The sequence below is a fragment of the Schistocerca americana genome, chromosome 5 (assembly GCF_021461395.2).
Source record: "Schistocerca americana isolate TAMUIC-IGC-003095 chromosome 5, iqSchAmer2.1, whole genome shotgun sequence".
Classification (NCBI taxonomy): domain Eukaryota; kingdom Metazoa; phylum Arthropoda; class Insecta; order Orthoptera; family Acrididae; genus Schistocerca; species Schistocerca americana.
In genome coordinates this window covers 377,665,997-377,682,274 of record NC_060123.1, presented here as the reverse complement: position 1 = coordinate 377,682,274, position 16,278 = coordinate 377,665,997, and the positions used below count along the sequence as shown (strand labels likewise).

The window sequence follows — 16,278 nt, the reverse complement described above, 5'->3', positions numbered from 1 at the left end:
AATATAGTCAGGAAACCTTGGGACCAATACATGACAATGGGAAATGGAAATTAAGGGGAGTTTATGAAATTATAGAACTAACATTAGACAAAATGAGAGAGAGAGTAGTTTCATCTGTGGTCAGCTAAAACACCCTAGATGAAAAAAAAATTAACTTTTCTTGACAGAAATCGAAAAACATTTATGACGTGGATCAAAAAAGTTGTAGCAGATCTGAAGGAAATGGAAATAACTAAGGATGAAACGGGATAAAGAGAAAAGTTCTGAACAAAAGCAAAAAGTTTCAGGGGTTTCCAGATAAAGACAGACCCAGCTAGGACAGAAGGAAGAAGAACATAGGGGAAGACTGGAAACTCTACTGAAAAGAAAGAAAGGAGAAATACGTCGGGTGTAAATCATTTCATGTGCTCCGCAGTAAGCCCAAAGAATAAAGAGAAGAGAAACAAACTAACATAGAATAACTGAAGAGAGCTGACAAGAAATGGAAAGAAATAGAGCAGGTTGTAGGACCGAGTAACAAAACGAGAAAATGAGACACTATATGAGGGAGGAGGAAGTATAGTTACTATCTTCCCTTGCGAAAATATCAGATACATGAGAAAATGTAAAGAGACATCAGGATGGATTTCGAAATATGACTGAAAGCAGGTACAATTAAATAGGTATTTTAAAATGAGTGTAGTGATCTGGAACGGTTTCAGCCGTTAAATAGCGTCACACATCAATATTGCTTGGTTACAGTCTGACTGACGGTTGGTGCATCCGGTGCTGTGAAGAGCTCCCGCAACAGTGACGCATACAGTAGACAGATCCTAAGTTAACATCTAATTTTAATCGAGGGTGGAGAGGTTTATGATATAAGAACTCAGCCAAATAAACGTCATTCTTCAGAAAACCACACTGGCACATTGTACTATACTATACAATTCGTTAAACGTAATCACGATGGTTGTCCAGTGCATGTACCCATCGACCAAGCAAAGTGGCACAAAAGCTTCAAAGCAGTGGACTCGTATTTGAAAGGAACTATCTGAGATCCCTGTCTGTTTATCCACATTTGCGTTTTCCGTTTATTGCCTTGAAATTACTGTAAGACGATGCTGAAACAGCCCTTTAAAGAAAACCGTTTTTCCATTAATTGCCTGCTCTTTTATAAGTAGGGCTACTCGTCTGTAAATAATAACGTCTTTGAAGAAACGTTTAAAGTCTAACTTTCATTTCCTCCCTTTCTTTGTTCATTACATGCATACACTCACCGGGTTTGTTGTGAAAGTGGCTTCTTCAGAGGTGTGAAGCCTTTATTCTCACTTGAAACTATACCGTTGGTAATGACAGAAGATGATTGCTAATTTCTTGCGCCACAGACATTTTTCTGTAAAGGAAAGGTGACAATTGAAGCGTTGAAAATTATAAAAACAAAATATTCCCCTTCAAATAGTTACTTCAAAAGATAATTCGGTGATGTAAGACTATAGAATAATGTATGTAGGTGGGAGACTCATATTCACTTCCCTATTTCAAAAAACTACTGCCCTTGACTTGAAGGCCTATGGAAAAATAATATCATGACTTGGATACATCACTCCACTTAGCAACTAGCGCAATTTGTGAAATATGTACAGAAAACTCCTAGTCTGTATGTGCACACGTACCTCGATGTCGGGATCTGTAAACCCGTTAGGGAGGATAAACAAAAAATGTGGAAAAATATTCTCTGCGAGAAAAGGTTCATTCAAGAAATAAGTTACCAGTCACCATGCTTGTCTAAGTAGCGATAAGGTAAGCTAGGCCGCTGAAACCGAAATAAGAAACGAGGGTCGAGCACTAGGAGTCACTTAACAGCCTCCTGAACGACGGCATGAGTTCTGAAGTGGCGACCAGACATGTCCTTCCTTAATGGTCCGCAGAGGTTAGGCTGTATGGAAATCTTGCAGTACAGTCCATCCGAAACGCCTGACGAAGTTATGCTTAAACGAGACGATGTCGTGCAACAACATGACACCTTTCAAAAGCAGTAATAGTAGTTACTCCGCGTCATCTTCTGCAACTGTTCTGACTTGGCGCGATACCTGACAGCACTAACTCTCTCTCTCTCTCTCTCCCCCTCCCTGGAAGAGAAAGTCAACTACCAGTACACCCTGCATGTCCCAAAAGACTATGGCCATAACTATCTTCGTACGAAACATTGGTTTCAGCTTTTATGAGAGAACAGTAGTGTTACCACGACATTCATGTTGGCCGACTCATTTGCCTATACATGGGACATGCGTAATTCGCATTCGCACTATATGACCATAACCTCCGGAGAGCTTTTGTTACCGTACTTATTAAATCACATTAGTACATATCCTCGCCAGTCAAAAAGATTGGATACTGCATTAAAAAAATGGCAAAAGAAATGGTGGAGGTATAACTCTTCAGGTGTTCTACGCTGTCTCCCCTGGCTTGGGTACAATGCACGGGAAGCTTATACAACCACGTGATAGTGTCGGAGCAGTCCTTTGGGATACTGTTAAACTCACCTGTCACATTGCGTTTAATGTCGGTTATGTCGTGAAAGCGTTGACCTGTAAATTTCTTCATTTTCTCGTCTTCTGGCACGATCGTCTTCTTGTCACTCATGAAGAGTTTTTCGAAACAAAGCGACAGACATCGTTGGAACCGACACGAGCCAGCACCTGCAGCTGGCTTCATCCTGTGCTCTTAATGGTATCCGGAAAGATCCGTTCCCCGTCTAGAATGGCTCAAACCGGTATGCACACGGAGTGCACATTGTTTTTTTTTCTCTCTCTCCTTCGCAGCCAAGTCAATACGCCCACCTTCTGCGACTGCCCAGATCCTGTAGACTGAGAGGTTTCCTCTGAAACGGGCCAAGCGACTGTACCTGGCTGAGAGATATTGTCAGCCACAGACAGCACCTATAACTATTTGTTAGACTAGCTGGGGAGGCCTTACGTTCGGTCACCAAAGAAGTCTTCCACACCCTGCCACATCCCGAAGCGATTTATCACTCTATCACAGGTGAGGTGTCAACTGCAAAGCGAGCAGTAAGTAGGCTGGCGACCGGTACGGACCCATTGGCGGACTCGTGGGTCTTGCTGGACGTCCGTTGGATCCCCAAAGTCGGCTCACGACAGTGGTTCCCACCCACTGCAGCATCAAGCTGCGTAACCAAAGCCATCACAGTCTGGAGCTGAGAGCGAAGTGTCACCAACTCTGCTCACACCCGCGCACAGCAATCACCATCCCCATCCACCCTAAACTCCATGGAAAACTACACCACACAAACGAAAAAGGTCCATAGACGTGCGCTGCGGACCTCTACTCTAGACACTGAAAAAACGCAAGAACTGTGTTTATAAATTAGATTAACATACAGAGATTCAAAAACTAAACTACCAAAGCATACAGTGACACTAAATAATTCGCTACTTAGTAACTTGTAAAATGTCACTAAAAGGGTTATTTTTCAAGTCAAACAAATGGCGAGACCTGCGTCTGTAAATATTAAATGAACCCAGATAGCCCTGACGTCCTTCTGGAAGGACGACGTAACTCACTGTTGATATTATTTATTTTTGCTAATAACACACTGTTGCAACGGACTGTGACGCATTGTTATATGAAGTAGGCAGAGACAGTTTGGCGCTGCGACATTCAGTTTGACGCTGTCGTTCATAGTGAGTGAGTAACTGTGTCTTGAAAATAGGGCCGATTTTACCATGGACGAACTGACTGACCTTGTCATCGATAGGTATGTATATTTTCTTTCATATTGCGTCAATAATTCTGAAACTTGTCATATAATATCTTAAAGAATTAAACTATATTATTTATGGGCTCATATTACGATTGAAAGGTTTCGTCAGTTGTAATTCAATAATGTTTTCAACCGTCCTTCCAGAAGGACGTCAGGGTAATGTGCTGTCATTTTGTATTCACAGAAAACGATGTACACTTATGGAACTTTTGGACATGTTAGAATCAAAAGATGAGGAAATACCTGATACTGGTGTGAATGTAACATTACACCCTCCTCTAAATTCAACTGATGACGTAACAGATGAATATTCGGCTGCTGAAGAAAATCCAAGTGTAGATAAATTACCAGCAAGTCAGCTCTATGCTACTGCGCTACATGACCTAAAAGAGAGGGGCGTGGAAGCAACAGGAACAATAAGAGGAAACAGCGTTAAGAATTGTACTCTATCATTTGTAGATAAAATGATAAAAGAAAATAGAGGATCATATGAAATTTGTTCTTACTCAGCATCCGGGATTTCCATTGCACGTTGGAATGACAACAATGTTGTTACTCTAGCCACCAACTTTGACAGAGTGCAACCACTACGCTCTGTAACAAGATTTTCCAGGGAACAAAAGAAAAGGATCAGCGTGCTTAAACCTAACTTATTACACTCCTACAATACTCATATGGGAGGCATAGATCGAACTGACCAAAATGAATCCCTGTATAGATGCTCTATAAGAGGGAAAAAGGGTATTTCCCGATCATTGCACATTTTATAGACATTCAGAGGAAAATGCCTGGAGTCTTTACAAGCACAACGAATAACCCATAGATCATCTGACATTTCGTCGTCGAATTGTCACTGCAATTCTTGAAAGTAACAAAAGAGTCACTACCAGCAGAGGACGTCCTAGTAAGAGGCAAAACTAGATTCTAGATTTGGTGGAAGAGAACATTATGTTGCTGAATTACCAACGGACGAGATAACAAAAAGAAGAAGCAGCTGAAATGTCGAAGTTGCCACAAAAAAAAAAAAAAAAAAAAAAAAAAAAAAAAAAAAAAAAAAAAACAATACTACTACTATGTGCGTAAAATGTGACGAACCACTTCATGCTTGTTGCTCTTTCTCTTATCATACTAGTGCATCAAATATGTGTATAGGTTATTTTCTTTATTTTTTGTATTTATTAGCTGTTTTAGCCAATAATTCAAATTTATTTATGTTTATTTGAAGGTATAAGAACCAAAACAAGTTAATTGTGCAATGTCGTATACTTTAAAAACATGTTCCCTTATTGTCCTGACGTCCTTCTGGAAGGACGGCCATTTTTGGAAATAGTAAATAAAAATAAATACTCAAAATTGTTTTTACTTTCTTCCTTACAACCTTGTGAATGAATGTAGATAAGATATAAATCAATTTTGAAAAACAAATAATTCAGGACTATCTGGGTTAACATGTAGAAATTCAAATACTAAACTATCAAAACACTTGCTGTGGCTTAACCCACTGAGAAATCTGTGTTTCACACAGGATCTAGTACAACTGACAATATCCTCACTCTAGGTGAAAAAATTAGTAGAACATATAAGTGATTCACTCAGCTGTAGTTGAAGTTCTAGTAGATACATGTACAAAACTTTTACAGCATCTGTGAGTGTTGTAGAGGAAACGAATACATTTCCCATTGAAAAGGGTATAAAATAAGGTAATTGTGTATCCCCAAAACTATTTTCAGCATCCCTATAGAAAAGAACTTCAAAATGGAATTGGTAAAGGAACGAAATCCAAGTTTTGGGAAAGAGATTAAGTAACCCTAGGTTTCTTGATGATGCAAAAGAGCGTACAAGATCTTTAAATATTAGTTAACGAACTTTACTTAGTCTGTTCTGACAATGAAATATGACAAACGAAGATCATGATACATAAACGGACAACAGGGGGAAATATATGTGTTGGAAGAGCCGAAGTGCAATGTGTCATAGAATTTGTCTGTTTGGGTCAACTTATAAATTTGTAAGGAAATTTAACACCTGAAATCTTTCGACATATTAAATTGGAATGTAAATCTTACTGAAGAAGACACTTTTTGACCTATGTATGATACCAATGACAACTTAACGACTGTGACATATGAACGTTAAATGAGTGCATAGTTAGGAAACTCATTGTACCTCGAAGAGGAATCGAAAGATCAATATTGGAGTACGGAAAGTGGTAGATAACAGATGTACAACAGTGACATAATCGAAGGCACTGGACTTGTGATGTCAAAAAAATGGTTCAAATCTCTCTGAGCACTATGGGACTTAACTTCTGAGGTCATCAGTCCCCTAGAACGTAGAACTACTTAAACTTAACTAACCTAAGGATATAACACACATCCGTGCCCGAGGCAGGATTCGAACCTGCGACCGAAGTGGACGCGCGGTTCCAGACTGTAGCGCCTAGAACCGCTCGGCCACCCAGGCCGGCGCTTGTCATGTCGATCGAAGAAAGGATGGCAGGTAGTGAAAACAAATACTGTTGCAAATTGGAGTGCAATTTAGCAGAAAAGAGTGAGAAGAAGACCAAGGGACTATTGAAATGAAATGAGCGTGTGGCATTATTGGCCGAGAGGCCGCATCCGGTGAAGTTCGGCCGCCGATGCAAGTCTTATTTCAGTCGACGCCACATTGGGCGACTTGCATACCGGTGATGAGGAGGAAATGATGATGAGGACAGCACAAGACCCAGTCCACGAGCATAGAAAGTCTCCAACCCAGCCGGGAATTGAATCCGGGCCCGCTGCATGGTAGGCAAGCACGTTACCACACAGCTAAGTAGGCGAACCGGACTATTGGACAGACGCTTACTAAAGACAGCTGGATTCAGCTAATAACGGGAAGCTCAACATGGGCAGAAATGGAAGAGTCTCCTAGGATCATACGTTGCACGCTGACTAAAAGAGGTCACATTACCAAGTCATTGAGATGATATGTTAATCTTTTGTCCCACATCCCAGTTGTTTCCAACTCTGAGAGTAGCAGTGTATAAGGAAAACGTATCGAAACTCGTTAGCTACAGAACCTGGTGGGTAACCAAATGAAACTATGTGGTTACAGAGACCTTTCTGAACGTCTCAAACATCTACAGTCTGCATATGTACGTAGAAGGTAACCACCTAAAAGACCAGTCACGACTGTCAGCATAATAGCTACAGCGCTCTTCAACTCAGAACAACCGATCAGATTCCTAACAAGTGACCATACCGAGGGATGAAGCTGTATATTTGGAGGAACGCGCCTTACGGACTTTGTACGCCTTCGGCGGCCGCCCTTCATTAGTGGAATTGCCGGGTGGGTGAGCGGGCTCGCTGCGTGGGCGTCCCTCGCGGTGGGCCGGGCCCTCAGTGTCGGCTGCAGGGCGGCTGAGGAGCCCTTGACGCCCTCGTCTCCTCTCTGCCATCCCTTCCCTCGGGTGCACGCAGCCTCTCGTGCTCTCTGCTTTCGCAGGCGTCCTTTGTGTAGTGCGCCGAAAGAAACGCAAGCCCGACTTCCTGGTACGCTACACCAGAGAGCGTCGTACACAGTTACGTCCCACAGCATTCGCAAGCGAGAAATGATACTTGTGAGGTTAGCCGTTTGTATACCTTACCGTAAGAAAAACTTCCTTTTTCGCATTTAAAATATCGCTATATACTCACAAATATTTATACGAATGGGTGACATGTCCCAAAGAACAGACACCATGCAGTCACAGTGAGGTGGCGCAGTGGTTAGACACTGGACTCGCATTCGGGAGGACGACGGTTCAATCCCGCGTCCGGCCATCCTGATTTAGGTTTTCCGTGATTTCCATAAATCGCTCCAGGCAAATGCAGGGATGGTTCCTTTCAAAGGGCACGGCCGACTTCCTTCCCCGTACTTCCCTAATCCGATGAGACCGATGACCTCCCTGTCTGGTCTCCTTCCCCGATACAACCAACCAACACCATGCAGTAATATAATTGGTTCGCCTCGATGGGCAATGAATCCATAACCCTCGGTGTGGATGGGCATCCACGTTCGACCTCCAGCGGGAATCTAAAATAACCGAGCAGAGAGGATGTGGGCGGGGAGTGGGGATGGGTGGGAGTGTGAGTCGGCCGGGGATGATGCCGAGGTAGTCCGCGCATTTGCGATAAACACTGTGTCTGGGTGGCGCCGTGGTTAACGCAGACTGCCTAGTAAACAGGATATCCCAAGTTCGAGCCGCAGTTTGACTCGTCGTGCTGATTCCGCACAAAGTCCCGATCCAGCTGATATCATTAGTTCCTACCCTTTCCTTTTTCCCCCTGCCCCCTTCCTAAGCATTTCTTATACCAGTTACACAGATTATTCCATCTTGTTTGGGTCTTACTCCTCACCTGCCCACCGCATCGCCTAACAAAAATGGTTCAAATGGCTCTGAGCACTATGGGACTTAACTGCTGAGGTCATCAGTCCCCTAGAACTTAGAACTACTTAAACCTAAGGACATCACATACATCCATGCCCGAGGCAGGATTCGAACCTGCGACCGTATCGGTAACGCGGCTCCAGACTGTAGCGCCTAGAACCGCACGGCCACTTCGGCGGGCATCGCCTAACACACGGAACCCAGTAAAAGAGATGCCATACTGACTCGATCCTACTTGCAGGTGTGCATCAAGCTGTCACACTGAACAGTCATTAATCGAAGCTAAACACAGGGATTCAGGTGATCAGGAAGGGCACTACCACAGTGACAACACAGGAAAGGTCCCAAATTCGACTTCTTAACAGCAATATATTCGCCTTCCGAGATTTACAAAGCAACAAAAAACGTATATCAAGCTCTTAAATTGGGAGGAAAGGGAGCACTAGAGATCAATATCAAGTTCCCAGGTTATCCAGCGTCAGCTGAAATATACGTTACAAAAATGAAATCACTGAAGGCCCCTGTAAGGTTGAGAGGAGCGAGAGAAGGAAACGCTAACAATAAGGAGTAAGAGTGGTGCGTTACGTAACCTATAGGCCTTACTATCTGATGGTGCCGCTGCTGCTTTATTCAAGCAGCTTCTCATTTGGCCTCATAAGGGCCGAGTGGACTCCATACCAGATCACCTTACCCCACAGAAAATCAGAAGAGATACGGTGAACCGAAGCCGCGCCCATTGGCACCGGGAGCGGAGACGCGCTAACCATTCGATTACGGAGGCGATCTCTTATACGTTAATTAACTAGAGATTAATACCCCACTAAAATAAATATAGTATAACACTCTGTTATTTACCAGATGACGGATGGTTAGAGCGTGAGGTCCGATCGGTATGCCGTTATGGACGTTACTTATCATTATGTCTATAGATTCAAAAAATGGTTCAAATGGCTCTGAGCACTATGGGACTCAACTTCTGAGGTCATTAGTCCCCTAGAACTTATAGAACTTAGAACTAGTTAAACCTAACTAACCTAAGGACAGCACACACATCCATGCCCGAGGCAGGATTCGAACCTGCGACCGTAGCGGTCTCGCGGTTCCAGACTGCAGTTCCTAGAACCGCACGGCCACTTCGGCCGCCTATAGATTCAAGGGGTCCTTGGTAACATCGCGGGACAGATAGCTAACATTCGCTAGAAGTGATATAAAAATACCACATAAAAACTAAATCGTAACAGGTTCTAGCCATTTGAATCCAGCTGTTTAAAAAAACATCATTTTATTTAACAACTGTGTCATCACCTGTGTTTCTGTTTTTGCCTGGGTTCCATAATGGAAGGAAACGTCCTTGGAGTCCGAAGTATCTAACAATTTCAGGAAACATAACAGGTACGGTAGAATTAATTGTGGCTGACAAAACCTGTGATAACAAAAATCTTCTTCTCCCACACCTGCGATGTCGTCATCGCAAACAGTTCACTCACTGCACCGTCTCAAGAGATGTCGATGGTGGCAGTGCATTTTATGTCGTCGAGGGTCGCGTTATGACCAATCAGTTAGAGAACTTTGATGGTGAGAAATCACTTCACTCTAGGTCCCTGTGGTTGTTCGTTTGGCCACAGCAAGATACCATTTAAAGCCTTTATTGTATTAAAAGTCTTAACATGGCAACAACTGTACTGAATATACTACAGAGAAACGCTCCGCTGAGGAAGCTGAAAAGTATCTGTCAGACACAAGCGAATTCGGTTGGCTGAGTCCCTCCACCACTATGGCACCTTTCCACACGTTGACCTCAATCGAACACAAAACACGCAGAAGCCCTACCATATATAAACCTATTATATCATACTGGATTCCGAGGTTCTTCGAGGCCTTTCAATTGTAATAACAATTAAACTGAGATAACTTAGCAAAAGTAATAATGAAAATATTACTTCATATAAAGACGAAAATTTCATACTTCTGATGACGCCTAGCGTGACAGGGTACCACGAGTTCACACTTGTAAGTTTATTGCTATACAGAAAACGTACGAACACTGCTGATGGAAATACCAGTGATATGATTTTAATAACGTAGTTTTTATCTTGAAACCAGAAAAAGAAGCAGAACAGCTTGAGGTCACGTGACTTGGAAGGCCAGAAAAACAGTTCCACGTCTACTACTACACGTACCATGGAACGTATTGTCCTGAGACAGTGTCACTTCAGAAAGCTAGTCACTACAGTCTGGAACCGCGTGACCGCTGCTGTCGCAGGTTCGAATCCTGCCTCAGGCATGGATGTGTGTATTGTCCTTCGGTTAGTTAGGTTTAAGTAGTTCTAAGTTCTAGGGGACTGATGACATCATACTTTAAGTCCCATAGTGCTCAGAGCAATTTGAACCATTTTCAGAAAACTAGGTTGATTCTGCACCATTCTGCTAATGAAAGACCTCCCATAACCCATGAACTGATACATTTATTAGATATACCTAAGACACATCAATTTAATTTTTGCACCTTCTGTTAAGGAGATCAATCATGAAATAAGACGACTATAAATCTTGTCCAACAATATTAAATAGGAAAAGCTTTCTAATATTCTAGTATTTTTCAACTGTTGCGATCTTATATTCATTGCCTGTGGGCACTGCCTTATTCTATTAACATGAAAACTCCACCTAATTTACGAAATATTAGTGTTACGAAGCAAACATAGAATAATCATCTCAGCGAATTATGCGATTCAGTGCAGCATAATGTTGAAGTAAAGTCTAACAAATACAGATGGTACAGAAACGAAGCCGTATTCGAAATCGTGCACATGGTTGTACGAGGCTGCCGCAGTTCCTTCTGTTCGAGGAGGCGTCTATAACGAAAGTTGGAAAACCCTCGAAGGTGTTCGATGTCTCAATGAAACTGTTGCACCAACAGCGTACTCGCGGCTGAGAACATGTTTCTTTGCCGCATTGAGTTCATTCTTTTCTCCGTGCAATCTTCAAACACATAAACACATAAACAAAATAATTTTCAATTTTGTGTATGAGACAGATCACAAGTAATTTTCGTGCACTTATTGACAAGCAAGATGATGTACTTTGAACTGCTTCGCGCTTTACTTCTGTTTACGACTAGTTTCGTTCAACTGCATACGATAGGGCCATCACCGTTTCCACGACTCCATCGTACTGCAAGCACTACGAAACGCTTCCTCAAACTAGGTAGTGACCGAATCAGCTTCCCTTCCACAGAAGACTTTGGAAATTTGCACATTGCTGCAAAGTATTTGTTATGTGATTATGTTGACGAAAACTGCTGTAAATTATCACCGTCACACATAATCAAACAAGAGTTCGTTTTTCACGCAAATTGTTTAGTTCTTATAAAGCGTAGTAACTTGCAAAACAAGTAAAAAGAGTCCTGTAAACATACAAATGTTGAGATAAGGACTGTTTATTCGTATGATAGCTATCTATCTGATGAGGCTGTAGATGGTGCTCGATGCAGCTACCATTCATTTCCGCAATTCCACCAGTTCTCCTCAAAGTATCGGGGACTGCGCACACAACTGGCTGTCCGCAGGTGTATGGGTTTAACGCTGACACACGAGGATTTGCTGAATTTTTTATGTGAAAACTCTTAGAGCTGTTTAAATAAAGCAAATGTTATTACTATTCTAAAACCTTATTCTTCATGTCGGCATATTTGCAGCGCTCTGCCACTAGAGGGTCCGCATTGTAGCGTAGGTAACATGGTGTTATGTGATGTAACTGTGTCGGTGCATTAGGCACAGTGCGACGTAATCGAGTTTCAATTTCAAAATGTTGGTCCTCACTTGGAGCACCCTCCCTTTCAGTATGAAAATGCCTGGACACCCACAAGCGCTGCAACATCTGCATCAACCCGACGTCTTGGGTTCACTGTCATCCGTCATTCTCCACACAATTCCGGCTTGGCTCCATCCGATTTTCATCTGTTTCCAAAACTTAAGGAACACAATCGAGGACATCACTTTGATAATAATGAAACGGTGCAAGCAGATGCACGATTGTGGTTCCGTCAACGTAATCATATACTCTACAGTGACGGTATCAGCAAAGTTGTCTATCTTCAGGAGACATGTGTTCACCAGAGTGACTATGTTGAGAAATGATGTGAAGAATAAGAATGTAGAATGTTTAAAACCGTTTGTTTTACCTAAAAAAAATTTAAGAGTTTTCACATAAAAATTCGCAGACATTTGTTTTCGTCACGTTCTCGTAGCATGTACACGTTGTCGATGGGTGTGGAATACACTTATGCCCCATAGCCATCAATCTAGCGGAAGGTTGGGTGAATGGGGAGACCATGTTATTGCACCATCGCATTCTAGTTGTAGGAAGTGGTGCGGTGGCCCGTAAACAACATCCTTTCTACGATGATAACTTTCTCTAATAGCGCGGGTAATATTCTACTCGGAAGTAGGAGCTAAATAACAAAAGTTAATGTCTACAGTAAAGCGCGTACCCCCTACGAACCTACGACCAATAGTTCCTGCTGGGACATTGGTACTAAAGAGAACCTAATGTCTTCTTCCGTAGATGCCCGAGGATTTGTACCTACCCAAACATGATTACTCTGGCAATTTTTTCACTATGAGTGAATCCTACCTGATTCGGCAATGGAATGAAAGATTTTGAGGTGTAACGCGATCTTTTCACCCGTTATAAATGATCACATGTCTTCAAGTTGGTGGATCGGCACTTCTGAACAAATTTTTAAGATGGAACGCGGCACTGGAAATGTCATTGGGCATACGTGCGACGTTAAAGCCATTGGCTCTCATTTCCCCCGTCGAACAGTACGACTCAGTTTCACTGTGTGGTTGTTCATACTCTACGGATTAACTGTTATTCTTCTCATGTGAACATAACCTCGAAAAGATCTGTAGGGGTGGCTCATGTTCAGGGTATGGACAGAAGTATGGAAACACCAAAAACACAAGACATTACCATGACCAGTGCGGTGCAGGAAAACCAGTAGCAGTCAAAACAGTTTCTAGTCGTCTCGGAGTGGGTATGTACAGGTACTGTATGGTTTTTGAGGGAATCTAATACCATTCTTCCTGCGAAATAGTTCACACAGCCTTCCTCCAAAGTATACCACATAGGCCCAATAATATTGAGACATGGTGACTGTGGTGGCCAGAGGAGATTCGACAGTTCATCCTCGGGCACACAAAACCTGTCCTGGACGATGCGAGTTGGGTGAACGGCAGTCCAGACGTTTTGGAGCACAATATCATCACTGGGGAACAAACATTGTACCATCTGATGGATCTGATAATACCTGGTAGTAATGTGATCTTGCAGAACTACCGTGGGACCCATGGAATACCATGATACAGCAGCCCGGATTTTCATCGAATCCCTGCCATATTCACTGTCGTGATGTAAAAGATGGAAACAGTGTTAAACAAAACTACTTCTCTTATTCTTCATCATGAGCAGTTTTCAGCCCCAGGCTGGGCCTGTTTGGAACATAAGCCTCGCCATCTAGTCTTGTTTCCCATCATCTTTTTGTGTTTACTCTTCCCCAATCAAATCCAAACGTGTCAAATGGCTCTGAGCACTATGGGACTTAACATCTGAGGTCATCAGTCCCTAGAACGTAGAACTACTTAAACCTAAGGACATCCTGCCCGAGGCGGGATTCGAACCTGCGACCGTAGCGGTCGCCCGGTTCCAGACTGAAGCGCCCGGAACCGCTCTGCCACACCGGCCGCCTTGCCCAATCCTCCACCTTTTTTTTTCAGCAGGCTCTTTTTCACACCTTAGAGACATCTATCCCTTGGTCTTCCTCTTGGCCATTTCCTTCGCATCTCCATTTCATGTATCTTCTTGGCAATACGCTTGTATTTCATTCCCCTTAAGCGTCCACTCCATCTTAGCCTTGATGTATCTATTCCCATTCTGCAAGGAAATCTCTTGTCCCGTTTTCCTAACAGACAAGACTACTCCAACCAAACGACTCTCCCATTTCCTTGTTACGGACATTTGCACCACTGGTGAGTAGTTTTGGAATTCCAGCTTGCACTGTAACTGTTTGGTTCTGGAGCTCCCTTCGTGTTTCTTTGGTGATGGCAGGATTCACGAACACGACACTGAGTTTTGCAGTCACTTTTGCTGCTGTCGTTCTCCTATTTGTCGTCATAACCGTCTTCAATGACCGTCTGTCACTATCACCTAGCACAGACTTTCGTCTGCTTTGTGACTTAGCGGGTGATGCTTTTCCGCTTTCCCTGTATCCGTCCGAACAAGCCTTGGAATACCCAATGGTACCGACTGGCCGCCGTTTCATCCGCAGCCCACACACTTCACTGGATGCAGATATCGAGGGGCATTTGGTCAGCACACCGCTCTCCCGGTCGTATGACAGTTTACGAGACCGGAGCCGCTACTTTTAAATCAAGTAGTTCCTCAGTTTGCCTTACAAGGGCCGAGTGCGCCCCGCTTGCCAACAGCGCTTGACAGACCGGATGGTCACCCATCCAAGTGCTAGCCCAGCCAGACAGCGCTTAACTCCGGTGGTGTGACGGGAACCGGTGTTACCACTGTGGCAAGGCCGTTGACCTTTCCGTGTATGAGGTATAAATATTCGATACAGTGTCTCATGAAACACCAAACATTTTGGCTATCTTGGTTATGGCACCATCCACCATACAAACACCAACAATTGGCCCACGTTTGAATTCACTTTATGTCCGACATAACGCACTCGCAAAACACAGGACATTGTTCTAACCATTAATGACACTTACAACGTTTTGAGGGCATCGCATAAGTGCAGTTCGTGCTCAAATACAACAGTGCAAACCTACATGTTTGGCTAGCACCTTTATTTATCTTGAAGCATGCATTTCCCATGATGTTTCTATATTTTTGTCCAACCCCTGTATAAGAACTCTTTGGGACAACAGCATCACAACAGAAGTCTCTAGAGGGGGAGGCAACCAATAACGTCATCAGGAAGACAGCCTAAAGCCCTGTTTACAGGTAATTCTTGACATATGCAAAATGACCCGTATCTCAACAAGTGTCAGTCAGCAGATATACATGTTTACGCGACTTCTTTTCTAGTTATGATCACTGAATTCTGCCGCAGTAAGAAGTAAATAGGTCTCCTTGGCTGCAGTTAGTGACAGCGTACTATCGTATGTAGCTTGGTTTCACATGCGCCCTTTGTCTGAAATCTGACCGCTTTATGCCTCCTATCTCAGTTGGGAAACAGGGAGCGTAACCTCTTCGCCTCGTGAAGACTTCTGTCTTAAATGGAGCCGCAGCGAGATCACGGTAGAGACATCGGCCTTAAAGGCGGCTAACGGTCAGAATGACGATCATGCATAAACTGCCTTGATCCAGTCATGACCTTGCTGAGCCCTGCGAGGTGGTACCATTGTTACATTCATACACTCATACCGTACGTAGAATCATCCTGCCATTTTGATTTAGGATTTACGCGATTCTGTATGTCATTTCCGGTGAATTTTAGGATGCTTTCTTGAACAAAAAACGGCTGAGTATTTCTTAAAGCCCTAATTGTACCAATGTTCCAGGATTTGAAAACAACACGCTGTCTGCGGAAGCGTAAGATTAACTTTATTTCTTTCCCTCGTGTTAACTGAAACTTTAATCTTGAAGCAACGGCTGTAACCCTTATTGGTTAATCCATGTAATATGTGGTGTGCGAATTTATTAACAGATTTCTTTCCAAACAGCAAGAATATAACATACTTTGTGTATGTTAAAGCTATGTGTAATATGTAAAGAAAAATTCAAAATTCTTATTGTTATCATTATTTGTTCACTAGTTCCATACTGACAGCATAAATAGGTAATTGATGTATGACAGTATACACGGTCCAGTCACATTAATGTGACCACCACCTATGCTTGAATTCAACGTGCAATTATCATTCGCAGACGGCATATAGCAGCCACAGCAGAGGATTGTACATTAAGGTGGGTAAGAGGTGAAACGGGCCGACTTGGAGCGGGAGAGGCACCACAAGACATTTTAATTTTCACTCTCTATACTTTTACAAATAAAGTCATAAAACTTTGTCAGCATGACCACAAAGGA

General features: G+C 43.0%; 1 protein-coding gene and 1 non-coding gene across 4 annotated transcripts in view; one reads left to right on the top strand and one right to left on the bottom strand.

Moving 5' to 3' along the window:
• LOC124616008 (hemicentin-2-like) overlaps positions 1–16,278 on the top strand; it is a 1,911,634-nt gene that overhangs the window by 1,804,656 nt on the left and 90,700 nt on the right. The window lies entirely within an intron of this gene.
• On the bottom strand, positions 6,140–6,223 carry Trnas-gga. The gene is given in 2 exon segments: positions 6,140–6,174; positions 6,184–6,223. It is a non-coding gene; the product is annotated as a tRNA-Ser (tRNA).